Source organism: Chiloscyllium punctatum, chromosome 6 (genome assembly GCF_047496795.1).
Source record: "Chiloscyllium punctatum isolate Juve2018m chromosome 6, sChiPun1.3, whole genome shotgun sequence".
NCBI classification, from domain to species: Eukaryota; Metazoa; Chordata; class Chondrichthyes; order Orectolobiformes; family Hemiscylliidae; genus Chiloscyllium; species Chiloscyllium punctatum.
The window spans coordinates 47350373-47363365 of record NC_092744.1 but is presented as its reverse complement, the minus strand read 5'-3'; the positions used below and the strand labels follow the sequence as shown (position 1 = coordinate 47363365).

General features: G+C 38.9%; 1 protein-coding gene across 1 annotated transcript in view; it reads right to left on the bottom strand.

Moving 5' to 3' along the window:
- LOC140478934 (guanine nucleotide-binding protein subunit beta-4) overlaps nt 1-11089 on the bottom strand; it is a 112522-nt gene extending 101433 nt beyond the window's left edge. Inside the window, exon 1 of the mRNA XM_072572576.1 lies at nt 11068-11089. The gene's annotated coding sequence lies outside the window, so the exon portion shown is untranslated. The remainder of the gene's footprint in view (nt 1-11067) is intronic.
- Between the last annotated feature and the right edge of the window lie 1904 nt (nt 11090-12993).

The following is a 12993-nucleotide window of genomic DNA, read 5'->3' as shown; positions in this document are numbered from 1 at the left end:
TATTGTGCCTGAAGTTAAATTCCCAAGCCTTTTCATACTCTCTCTCCTAATTCATGTTCAGGTAACTTTCATAACCACTACTGAGTGCTCTCCCCATAACATATTTCATAATTTTCCATGCAGCTGAACCATCCCACCCTACACTATTTAGTTTAAAGCCCTATCCAGACCCCTAAGTTTTGTGATTCACTAGGACTCTGGTTCCAGCATGGTTCAGGTGGAGCCCATCCCATTGGAACAGCTGCCTTCTTCCCCAGTACGAGAGTCAGTGTTCCACGAATTTGAACTCATTTCTCCTACCAATGTTTAAGCCACGTATTTATCTCTTTAACCTTGTTGACCCTGTCCCAATTTTGTCATAACTCAGTTAGTAACCAAAAGATCATCATCTTTTTGGTTATGGTTTTTAATTTAGCTCCTAGCTGTTCTTATTCCCTCAGCAGAACCTCTTTCTTCCTTCACCCTATATCACTGGTACCTACGTGGACCATGACAACTGGGTTTTCCCCTCCCATGCCAAGCTCCTCTGTAGCCCACGTAAGATATACTGAACCCAGGCACCAGGCAGGCAACACTGCCTTTGGGACTATCTATCCTGGCCAGAGAACTGTATCTATTCCTATCGACTATACTAACCCCAATTACAACTACACTTCTCTTTTCTCCCCCTCTTGAACGGCTCCATGAACCAGATGCTATGGTCAGTTTGCTCCTCCTTCCTAAAGCCCCCACTCTCGTTGACACAGGGAGAAAGAAGTTCAAACCTGTCAGTCAACTCAAGGGCTGAGGGTCCTTCAGCTTACCTCCTGGATCCTTCCACCCGCCTCATTCATAGTCACATGCTCCTGTCCCTGACCACTGACTGAATTTGATGTAGTTAATCAAAAGGGTGTGACTGCCTCCTGAAACAGTGTCTAGTTAACTCGCCCTCTTCCTGGTGAGTGCAAAGTTCAAAGCTCAGACTCTGGCTCATCAGCTCTGAGCCACAGTTGATCAAGCAACCAACACTTCCTCAAGATGTAGTCTATACGAACCACAATAAGTTCCATCAGCTCCCACATCATGCAGTTTCAACACATCATCTGGCCCAGCATCTCTATTTTACTTATTTAGTTCTTAATTGATTTTTTTTTAAATGACAACTGGTCTTTTAGTTTGTAATCTGTAAATATTTCCCTTATATACCTTCAATCTGAAAGCAATCTATAATAGATAGTCAAATTAGTAGCTATCACCAACACCAAATGAACTTGCAGTTTGCATGTGATGTCAAATGTTTGTGCTGGACTACTCATCCTGGGCTTCAATTCTTCATAGTTAAAAGAGATTCTTACAAATACTGAACCAAAAAAAAAAGCATCTCTTCGCCTCTGCACCAAATTCCCATGCAGCCTCCAAATACCCCGAACTATACATTCACTTGGGTTGTGTTTTACTCCCAATGTAATCTCTCCTCTCTGACCACAAACAGGTTACCAATCCAAAGCCACATGCTATTCTGAGTTGAGGACATATCACCATTTCTTCATGGTCAAAATCTTGGATTTTTAGACTTAACAACACATTGGATACATTCCACTTGTACAGTAGTCACCCCTCATGCAAATGAAACATGAACTATCAAGGGAACCTAGACAGAAGCAACAGGCTGAGTTGGTGTTATTTGAACCTTGTGAGAGATAAATGTGCTGCACTACTCCAGGTTCCCATCGTAAGTATACAGAAAACTTAAATCATCTTAATAAAGCCTCAGTGCATCACTATTATATCATACTTTACGTTCTAATATTTGAACATTTTCACACAAATGGATTAATTTAGTTCTTGAAACACATTTGAACCATATATTAATTGATTATTAATGTAAGCCCCGAGAAGTTAACCAACTAGAACACCAATTTTTTAATTGAAAAGACTTTATTACTCAAAACCTTATGTACTCTTCATAAATAAACTTTAACCTGTCAGAATGAGTTCATATTGATATATGCAAAAAGTTAAAACATTACAAATTGCCAACGTATTGGAATGTCATCGTTGAATTCATTCCTAAACTCATAGGAAAGCCCTGTGGTGCTTCTGTTACTACAAAGACTTGACTTCTCATCTAACTATGGATTCTAACTCACAGGTTTCCTAGCCTTCCTGGATTCATCAAGGTCAACAAAAAGAAAAAGGACTGCATGGATTGCCAGGATGACTAATTGACAGGCTAGACAGTTTCTGGAGACAACAATCTGGCAATTTTTTTTTTAACCTGGGTGAAAGGCTTATGGTTGCGGTATTTGTAAAAGGTCACATACCTGATATTTTAACAGTTTCTTTCTCCACAGGCATCAAGTATTTTCAGCATTTTCTGGTTTTATTTCCAATTTCAAGAACTGTACTTGTTCTGAGACTGTGCTATGACTGCTTCAGAAGTTTTTAATCAAATGTTGAAAATCTTTGCAGGTCTACCTTGAAGTTTTTCTTTGCTTTGATCTGTACTTGACAGTAGCCTTCACAGCAGCACGGAAGCCACTTATGTAAGTGGCTACCTTGGACTGTAAGGAGGAACAAAAGGAGCAGCACCATGAGGAGAAGTCCAAACTGCCTGCAACTCACCTCCCTGTCACTTCGCAGAGCTAAAGGTCACAGTGTTAACACTCTTGATATAGAATATTTAGTAAGAAGAATAGCTTTCAGGACATGGTTGAGCACGAGTGAGTTGTGAAGCTCATACCTTCACATCAGGTCACTACTGACATGTGTAGCCTTCTAGAAGATCTCCTTCCTACTAAACGAGGTGGATATGCATTGCTAGTGATGGCAAAGATCATCACAGCACTTCATTTCTTCTAGCTTCTCCCAGGGGTCTTAATGTGATACCTGTAGAATTTTACAATCTGTTGTGCAATTGCACAATTCCAAGCTGAAGGATTCCATGCTGTATACAGCAACCACTTCCTTCCACTTCAATACAATAAAACTGGTAGGAGTGAGGGGTTTGCTGTTCTGGCTGAATTTTCACAGCTTCATCTACTGCACACATGCAATGATCAAGGCAACCTGATATCACCGAGCAATATTCAAAAATCAAAAAGGATTCCATTCCATTTATCTTCACTGGGTATGGTGAGCCCTGAAGAATTATCATGCTCATGCAACATATCCACAAACCTGATATGATGCTTCATCCGTGCATTTCAAGTCTCCCACATATATTTGAACGGCCCATAAACTCAGTGGTTAACACTTGGAGATAATGGCTACCTTTTAAAGATGTGGCTGATGCCATATTGGAACACCCCAACTATTGGCATCCAGGAAGTTACAATAGAAGCTTCAGAAGCACATTGGATGCAGGAGATAGAACTAAAGTGAGTGGTCAAATCCACGGGTGACCAGTGTGCACCAGCAGGATATCCAGAATAAGAGTAGCCTGCTGTCACTTGCATGACATAGTATTGTTTTGCAGACTGGAACCAGAGGAGGACAACAATGAGGACAACAACAAGGAAAAAAAAGGTGATTGCTTCCCTCTTATGGGAGAAGAGGAGCTTAAAGGTGTATCTAAAGCCGCTTAATTCATTCCCAGGGATGTCCATGACAAGCACATTATTTGAACCTCATCTAATCTAAGTGCAGCCACTTGACATACCAATACAGAAACCAGAGTGCAGCCCAATCCCAGCAGCCCCAGCACAAAACAGTCCAATTGGGAACAATCCATTGCTCTCACTGACACCCATTGCTTGTCTTCTCTCCTGTAATACCACTCTTTTCAAAGCTGAGAGCCACTTCATAGAAGGGCAAATAATCCTGTAAACTAATGTATCCAAGACTACTTTCCACTGTAACCACATTTTAATGTTGGGAAATTGTTATCAGACCAAACACAAACAAAAGCAAAATAGCAAAGCAGCATTCAGCATATAGTTTATGAACTAGAGATCAACATATAGCACATCATATAAATATAACAATCATTATGCTGAATATTTCCCATACTTTGGCTAAGTGTCAATCTTGGTGAACTATCATGGATGGCTTCTCTCTGTAAGTCCTCACAATGTTTCTCTTGTAATTCTCCATCGTTCACCTCCTTCGGCATCCTGCCTCCATATGCTGCTATCACACAATCTTACACTCCGTGGAGGTGAACCTGCTCACTGGTGTCAGAAGCTTCCAGCACTCACAACCTGGTCACCAATTTTAACCCCAGCTGTGCACCATTTCACACTCTGCAAGGCAGGAACTGACGTTAGTATATTAAAAAGTGAAATTCCAAATGACATGGCTGGATATTAGCACGTTAGCACTCCACTTTGCTCACAGGTGCCTGGAGGTCCTGGTGAATAGGCTGGTGGAGTAAAGGGCCATTGTCTTTTCCCAGGACCCACACAGCACTAAATACTGCCAGCCTGTCCACCATCCAAAACAACATGCAGCAATACCACAAGACTTCCTGCATGACCCTCTTCTAATGACCTTCTGCATTCTGCAAGGGTAAGTGCTACAATCTTCTCTCTGCTACCGCACACTCACCAATCTCTCTATTCTCTCATGGTGTGCCTATATTCACCTATTCTTTAACACTGAACATTGCTTCATGAAACTGCTCTGCAATAAAATCCAGGCAAAGAAGAAATTATGTGCCAATTTTATTGTAGAAGTATGAATGAAGCTTTCACTAATATTGAATGGTAAGTCAGTAGTGTGGCGGTAACATCACTGGACTAGTAATCCAGAACCCCAAACTAATGTTCAGGGGTTTGACTCATTTCATGATGGATGGTGAAATTTGAATTCAATAAAAGAAAAGAACAAAAATTCAGGCTAATCGGATGCTAACAACTGTCAGTTCTAAAGGGTTACTGAACCTGAAGTGTTGATTCTGCTTTCTCTCCACAGATGCTGCCAGACCTGCTGAGCTTTTCTAGCAATTTCTGATTTCCAACATCCATAGTTCTTTGGTTTTTTTTGAGCTCACACTGTCCACTGTTATAAAAACCTATCTGGCTCATTAACATTCTTTAGAGAATAAAATCTGCCATCCTCACCTGGTCTCAGCAGCACATGACTAAAACAATGGGTTTGACTCTTGACAGTTCTATGGGCAACTAGAAATCAGCAATAATGCTGGTCTACCCAATTACAACACTTGCTACAGATGTCTCAAGAGTGAAAGTGGGGAGAAAAAAAAAACGGTAGATCTGGCAACCATATATATATATATATATACACTGTTGAACTTAAATGTTAGGAAATTCCTCTCCTTTCTGAAAATCTACACTATATTGATGCCTTGACAAAGAAATAAATGAGTGGAGAGAAATTGCTGTACCCATATTATATTTACATACAATATTCAGATAAAGACAGAGATTTGCTCTTCTATTTTAAAATGCAATTTTTTTTTAAACTGCATGATGCCAAGTAAACTCTTTGGCACCGAAAATTAACTTTTACAGGTATGAATTCTCATTTCTTCAGATGTTAATTATTCTAGAACTAAAATGTCCATTTCATTTATCGCTCATTTGTCTAAATGGAATCCAGATGCCCCATAGGGAAAAAGCCATATAAAATGTGGGCAAGTGAATGTGTGATGAACAAACTACCACTTACTCGCAAACAGGAGCAAATTACGGCCCATTACTAGATATTCATGTCACTGGTGATCTCATCTTTCAATTAATTAGGTATGACAAGTATTACCATTTTCAGTGCATAGCTTGATGATAGTGCTGGCAATGTGATCACACACATCCTTCAATGAAGAAGTGCTGGTTAATAAGTCTTTATCCGCGATGATTTAAGTGAGTGCAAGCAAAATTGAATTATGTGAGTTGGTTCAAATGCTCAGGTGAATTATTACACTTAAAAATCCTAGCAGTCAATGTTGGATTCCAGACTAAAATATTCTGTTGTGCGTGTAATAATGAAAGGGCAGGACAGAATAAAAGTCTAAATGTTGCCCTTTGTCTTACCTCAATTAAGATTTTAGAAACCATATTTATTACATTTATGAGATTGGCTATTTTACTGTCTTTTTTCAAAAAGAAAAGTCACATTTTCCTCATTCTAACTTTAATAATTGTTTGCAACACTTCTCAGAAAGAAGGGGGTTTTGGGATGCTATGTGGTAGAAAATGTGTGCATGTTTCTAAAGCTGCAAGTTAGATAAGAAAACTGATTTTATTGTACAATTTAATGTGCAATTTTCCAAACAAAAAGAATAGAAAATACCAAACAAAGTGAATTTTACCAAATATATAGTGTTGGCCACAGTACAAATAGATTGGGTTCTCTCAAAATTTGCTGTGGAGGCAAATATTTATCTCTGTTGAACATCGGTCTCTGTACAAGCAATGTAAAAAGCAGAAATCAGCTATATTCAATGCTATATAGTATGCCCTAGAAAATAATTACATATCCTAGAAAATATGGACTATTTTTTTAAAAATTGATGTGATTAGCACTAGTTTATTTGAAATATTATCAGTATTTATTTTATGGAAAAGAAATAGCTTGATTTGATCTTGAACGTAAAAGATGTCTCCTCAATATATGATCTTCTATTCTTTTCACGTCTCATTCTATTTTTAGGCACTACTTAACACCAAGGGGGTGTAACATCACTGAGTGGTGCCCTTATCTAGCTCTATAATGATGAATTCTCCTTGTGTAGATGGATTAAACTACTTAATACCACAAAAATATCACAAGATATCTTTTATAAAGAATTTGACATTCCATATATAGTTATCTTTATTTTAAGTGATTCCAAATGAATATACAGCCTCTATGATTTAACATTCTATTCTCCAAAAATTAAATATTTGACATTGTATTTCAGATTTTCCCAAATGTTTGTGTTCTAAAAATATTGTGTCTCAATGATCACCTACCTAGATATGTTGCAGTTCATTTTGCATAAATCATGTAAAAAAATTAAACAAAAGAATAATTATAGGTTTTAAGTGAAAAATTCCAGTGATGCTAAATTGGGAAGAAGAAGCCCTGAAAAGCCTCTAAATCATCCTTAAAAGTGCAATAAGTTCACTGGCTGTAATCCTGCCTTTCAAGTACTACACATGATTAATATGGTTTTGAAAACTCTGTTCTATTTTCAGACCATTTTGTGTTGGTAATGTTTGATAATGATGTTTGGCAGCATACATTATGTCTGGTGTGTAGAGTGGTTCACAAAAAGCATGTTAATGTTTTACCTTATTTTTTACGATGGGAATAGAATAACACTTCTACTTGATAATAGCCGATATGTTTGCTGTGATCTCTCTGTACTACTTGCCAAACAAAGCCCCTCTCTGTACTTAGGTATATGTGACTATGATAAATCAAAATCAAATGATCACAGTTGATCCATAATCAATTAATAGTTAAATGCAGGTAAGAAAATAATTTATAAAGCAAATGGTGGCTTGTTTATTGCAAGTCAGTTAATAGGAAAATATTGAGCTTATAGATTGAATCTTCCCGGTGTTTTGTGAAAGCATCATTTTTGTTGACTTTGATGGAGGGTTTCTCTCTGTGAAGCCAAGCAGGTTTCTCTCACTAGTGTCCCAAACTCACCTCATTAATTACCTACCACACCCCTTTGGTGCTAGCCTGATTCTCCCACTGACCACAGCTAGAAATTCTCATCACTGCCAGGATATACCACCATCCTTGGCACCAGCACCATATTAAAAGACTATTGCACACTTGGACAAGAGCTGGCAGTTCAGAGCTACCCAACACATTGCAAAATTCACCCCAAACTTGGAAGATCAAGGAAACAATAGATGCTCCACTTTGTGAACAGGGTCTTGGAAGGCCTAGTGGATGGGGTGGTGCAGAGGAGGGACATTGCGGGATCTCTGACACTAGATAGCACATTCACTATTTTTGCTATGGCATCCTTGGATCACCAAATCCCATGTTCTAGTATTCTCACCATTGCAAGGAGCATCTACCTTTGGTTCATCTCACTCCAGCCACCTACCCTACTAACCCTGCATGCCCTCAGTACTGCCTACTCACTCAACATAGTGCTGTGCCGCTGGGGAAAACTTACAGCTGTGCCACTCACTTTCACCTCACTCAGTCCCTCACCTTTCTCATATTACACAGAAAACTACCCTTAATAGGACTGAAAGAGAGTTAGGATGTGTGTTGAAGACCTCTCTCTTGTGCATCTCATTCTCTCCCAAGACACCTCCCTTCTGTCAAATGAGGTTGTGGAGGGCACATCACATTAGAATAATATAGAACACTCTAAACATATGGTGCAGTGCACCACTTGAGCAGGCAAAGCTTCAGAATCTCATTTTTAGCAGTCCTATAAAACTCTTATGAAGGAATATGCAGGTTTGTACCTTCCCTTGGCATCATTCTGATGACTCCTTACCGTGTTGACACCCAGATTTTGAGGGCAAACCTTTGTCTCCCAGCAGCTCACCCTGTGTGTGACAAGGAACATTAAAAACTCAGCCACCTGCATGTACTCCCGAATGTAGGAGTCCATAAGACCTTAAGAGACAGGAGCAGAAATTAAGCCAATCAGCCCATCGAGTCTGCTCCACCATCCTATCATGGCTGATAAGTCATGACAACTCCCTGGATATCTTTCATACATCTAGGGTGTTTGTCTGCTATGCTCATGGATGATGTGTACATTATGGAAGTGGAACCCCTTTATGTTGGCAAACACAGCTGGCAACATTGTCATCAGACCATCCTGGCAACAATGTAGGTGCAATCATTGCACCTTATACCTAGGGGAAAGATGTGATGGCAGCAAAGTCAGTGCACTGGCTGCCTAATACTCTATGTCCAAGGCAAAGAACATCAACTGATGTCCTACAGCTGAGGATGCATCAGCCACTACCAGATATGTCTACAAGTGGCTGACTATGAAATTCCATCAAGGTTCCTGTGACTCTTTGAAACAATCCACTTGTGTTATGATTTAGGGTTAATACTAACTTTATGGCAAATAGCATGGCATTGTTACTCAGTCCTTGCAGTCGCAGGCACCCATCCAGCCACTGGCAGATGCAGAAAACAATGTCACAGGGTATCCTGAGGCACCCGCAGCATTGTTACCCTGTCACTTGCAGATATCTGCCGTAATCCCTGCAGATGCAGTTTCTGACCACTGCTCATGTGGCCTCTATTGCCTTCAATGTTGTACCTCTGCAGATGGCACTGCAGCCTGTGGGCTGTTGTTGCTGTACCCTAAGTTGTGAGTTCTTCCTCAGCTGTCAGATGATCAGAAAAACAGCAGGACTAATCTTTGTCCTTGATCTGCCAGTTCCAGGACATCCATTAAGACAGTAATTTGATATGAACACATTCTTCTACAAGTTTGTCCTAATGCCCTTGGTAAGTCCCTCATCTTGCAATAATTCTTCTCCTTCCTCACCATATGTGACCATGGTAAGTTGCACCCTGTGAGGCTTCAGAGATCAGTTTCTTGCAAGCAACATTTTAGATCAGTACACATTGATTGAGGTACTCAAAGCACATTAATGCACTTTCCCCACTCAGAATAGTTAGCTACCCTTCGGGAAGATTACAGTAACCTCAACAGCCGTCACCTTCTGACTCTCCCTTTCCGCTCTGGCTCAAAATGCTTCAGCAAAGGACAAATTGCTTTGAGGTGTATTCTTCCATCCTGGACAGAGGGTGTTCTACCCTGGACTGACAGTGCAAATCTTGGACAGATGAGTGTCCCAGCACCATATCGATTGTCCCATTTTCATTTAATAATTTTCACTGCTTGAGCTTTAACATGGTCCATGGACACAACCAACATCCCATCCTTGAAAAATTGGTTTTTATTATGGTCCACAAACACAGCAAAACCTCCCTTTAAACACTTAGGATCTCCAAGTAGAGTCAACGGACAACATAAATATTATTTAAAGCCATAATGCAGTAACTACAAAGCAATAAATATTTACCCCAATGTCCAGGAAAATGTTAAGGTCGCCAGATGCATGCCTGTTTCTGTGGATGGGAATCCAAGAAAGGTTAGCGTTCTCAATTAAGTAAAAGTTAATTAAGACTTTGAATGAGTTATGCTTTTAATGAGATAGAAAAGCTCGTGAAGAAGCCTCCCACTTTGTGGTAGGCACGGCTGATCCTCCTTTTGAGATTGTTGAAATGAGTTGTATAAATTTACCCCACCTGTGGAGAATCTGATTCTTTGAATCCCACCTGTATTATGTTTGCCTCTTGGCTTTTCTCTGGAAGATTCTGCACTGAGTCTCCTTGCCCTCCATAAACTGATACCACCTGAATGTAGAGCACTGTCTTTAAAAGCATGGTTGTCTCCAGAGGCAGTAGTGTAATGTAAACAATATTCACAATGAAGGTATTGGTCAGACTCTTATTTGGGTTTAAGCGACGTGAACTTTGATGAAATTTGGACAAGACATCCCGTCAACCAATTTTGATTTTGAAAGCATCTTGCTACATCTGTTATGCTTATCACTAGGCAGTGGTGAGTTGGCATTTAACAGGGATTGATAATCCAACACATCTCATTAATATTCATTTTTAAACCTTACCAAAAAACACCAAATGATCAAGTAAACTTGATATGGAAATTAGAGTTGGCACCTGGCGGATTCAGCCATTGTCCAGTTGTAATTGCCTAGGTCACTGTAATCTCAGTTCCTTCAGCATTTAAACTGTTATTAAACAGATTGTAATATAGTTAAAGGCATCAAAGTTGGTTAGCATAATCCATCACATGATTTCACAGCTGATCAGTTGTGTACCTGTCATGAACCAAGACCCATCACTATGTTGAAGAGTCCTGAACCCAACCATATAGCTTTCCTGTTCACCCATTTGGGAGCATTTTTCCCCTGCACAATGATATATGTTACTGACCTGAAGATTTTGGGACTCCAACTCCACACAGTGTTGCTGCTGGAATTAAACTATTGTGGTTAAGACTGCATTGCTTTTTATTGCAATACACCGGTTACAGTAACAAGAACCATTTAACTTTACCGGATTATCTGGAGGCAAGCAGAAGAGACCTAGGTCTGATTATATACATCTTACCTGCGGGCTCCAACAATTGAGTGTGTCGGTCTGGCCTAATGTGAACATGCCTGCTTCAGATTTCAGCTAACCAGGTCTTCCATGATGGTTTAACTAAACACTTTGCTTTTCTGTTATTTTGCACCTTACTTACCGACTCCCCAGGTGGATAATGACTACTTGTTTATTCGACAATGTACAAGCTTGGTTTTAAGGCATGACACAACAGGGAAGCTATTTCACTAAAGGAAAAGAAAGGAAATGTGAAAGTAATTCACTGCAGTGTGTTACAGCATTCTTTCTTTGGGTGATTCAAGATAATTTTTTTAGCTTGCAAAAGGTGTAGCAAGATCTTAAAAATAGTAATAAAAGTCAATTTGTACAATGTTAAAAATCTGAGAGTGAAGATAAAAAAAGTACTGCTTGCTATGTGTTCACCCTTTCATTTAAATTTATGTGAAGAGTCATTCAGTTTTCACAAAAATGGCACAATGTAGCTAATGACAGATTGTTTAACCTCATGTATCCATGGTTTTTGAGTAAGTATATACTTAATTCAATTCAAAGATGTAAACACAACAGGAACATTTTCATATCACGAATGCCTTGGAATTGCAATTGTCCAAATCCAATTTCCACATAAAAGAGTCATCGCTAGTGTCAAGCTAGAAAATCCTTAGAGATTCATACATGCTTGACTGTCCAATCCCCTTTCACTCCTTGTTGTTATTTTTAGAAAGCTTTTTTGTTACCAGTCAGGAGATGAGTGATATTCCTGTGCACTTCCCAAAAGCGAACACTGACGTCAATCAATATTTCTGCATCTAAGATTAGAAGAAATCCATGCAATATATCTGAAATTAAGTCAGGGCTACCTTTTAAGAACAAAGATGACAAGAAAGCTGCTTTCCATAAAGCGACAAGTCAGAGAATAGGGATTTTCACATTGTCACAACTAACATTTTATCTGGTTGTGATTTTAATAAACCATTCTGGTTAATTGAATCTTGGTTTATAGTTGAGATATTTGGTCACTACCCTTTTAAAACAATTGTTTCTTTTACTATAATTAGGTAGTTCAATTTGACTTTGCAGGTACAGATGGAAAAAAAATGATTTGCCCTATATATGTAGATTATCACCATTTCTGTAGGAAATGGCATAAATTAACCTGAGAATTATGTATTTCAGATATGGTGAAGATTAACATTAAAAATAAATTGTTATAAAAGCATTGAATTATTAAATTCAAGGGAGCACTTTAATAGAGGAAACTGTTTTTGTGATTTCCATGAAAGCTGATATAGCTCGACTTCACAGTAAAAAGGGAACCACTTTGCCTGTTTATGAAAGTGAATGTTTTGTGATTTTTATATCTTTTGACGCAGCATGCTGCTTCCTTTGACTTGTCAGAGATGACCAGATCATGAATCTTAACTCCCTGATTATCATGTCATGCACCAATGTAGTCATGTATTAAAAATTTAAAATAAAAAGATTATAACATCATATTTTTAGACAGGAAAACTGTTTGGGACTTCAGAACTCTGCACTTTGTTTTGTGGAGATCCAAACTCCAACTGTCACATAATTTTAAGATAACCAGTTTCAATGTGGTAAAACCATAAGAAATGTCATTATTGCAATAAATAGGCCATTCACCCTCTCAAGAACACTGTTATTCAATAGAATCATGGCTGATCCAGCATTCCTCGTAGCCACTTTCTTGCCCTTTCCTCATTTCCCTTGATTTTCTTACTAATAAGAATCAATTTCAGCTGTAAATTTACACAGATTATGCCCTCACAGCTCTCTCTGTGGCAAGGAGTTCCAAAGACTCCCCAACTCACTGAGTGAAGAAATTCCTTGTTATCTCAGTTTTAAATTGTCTGCCCTTTATTCTGAGACTGTGTCTTCAGGTCCTAGACTGTACTGTGAGGGAAAACA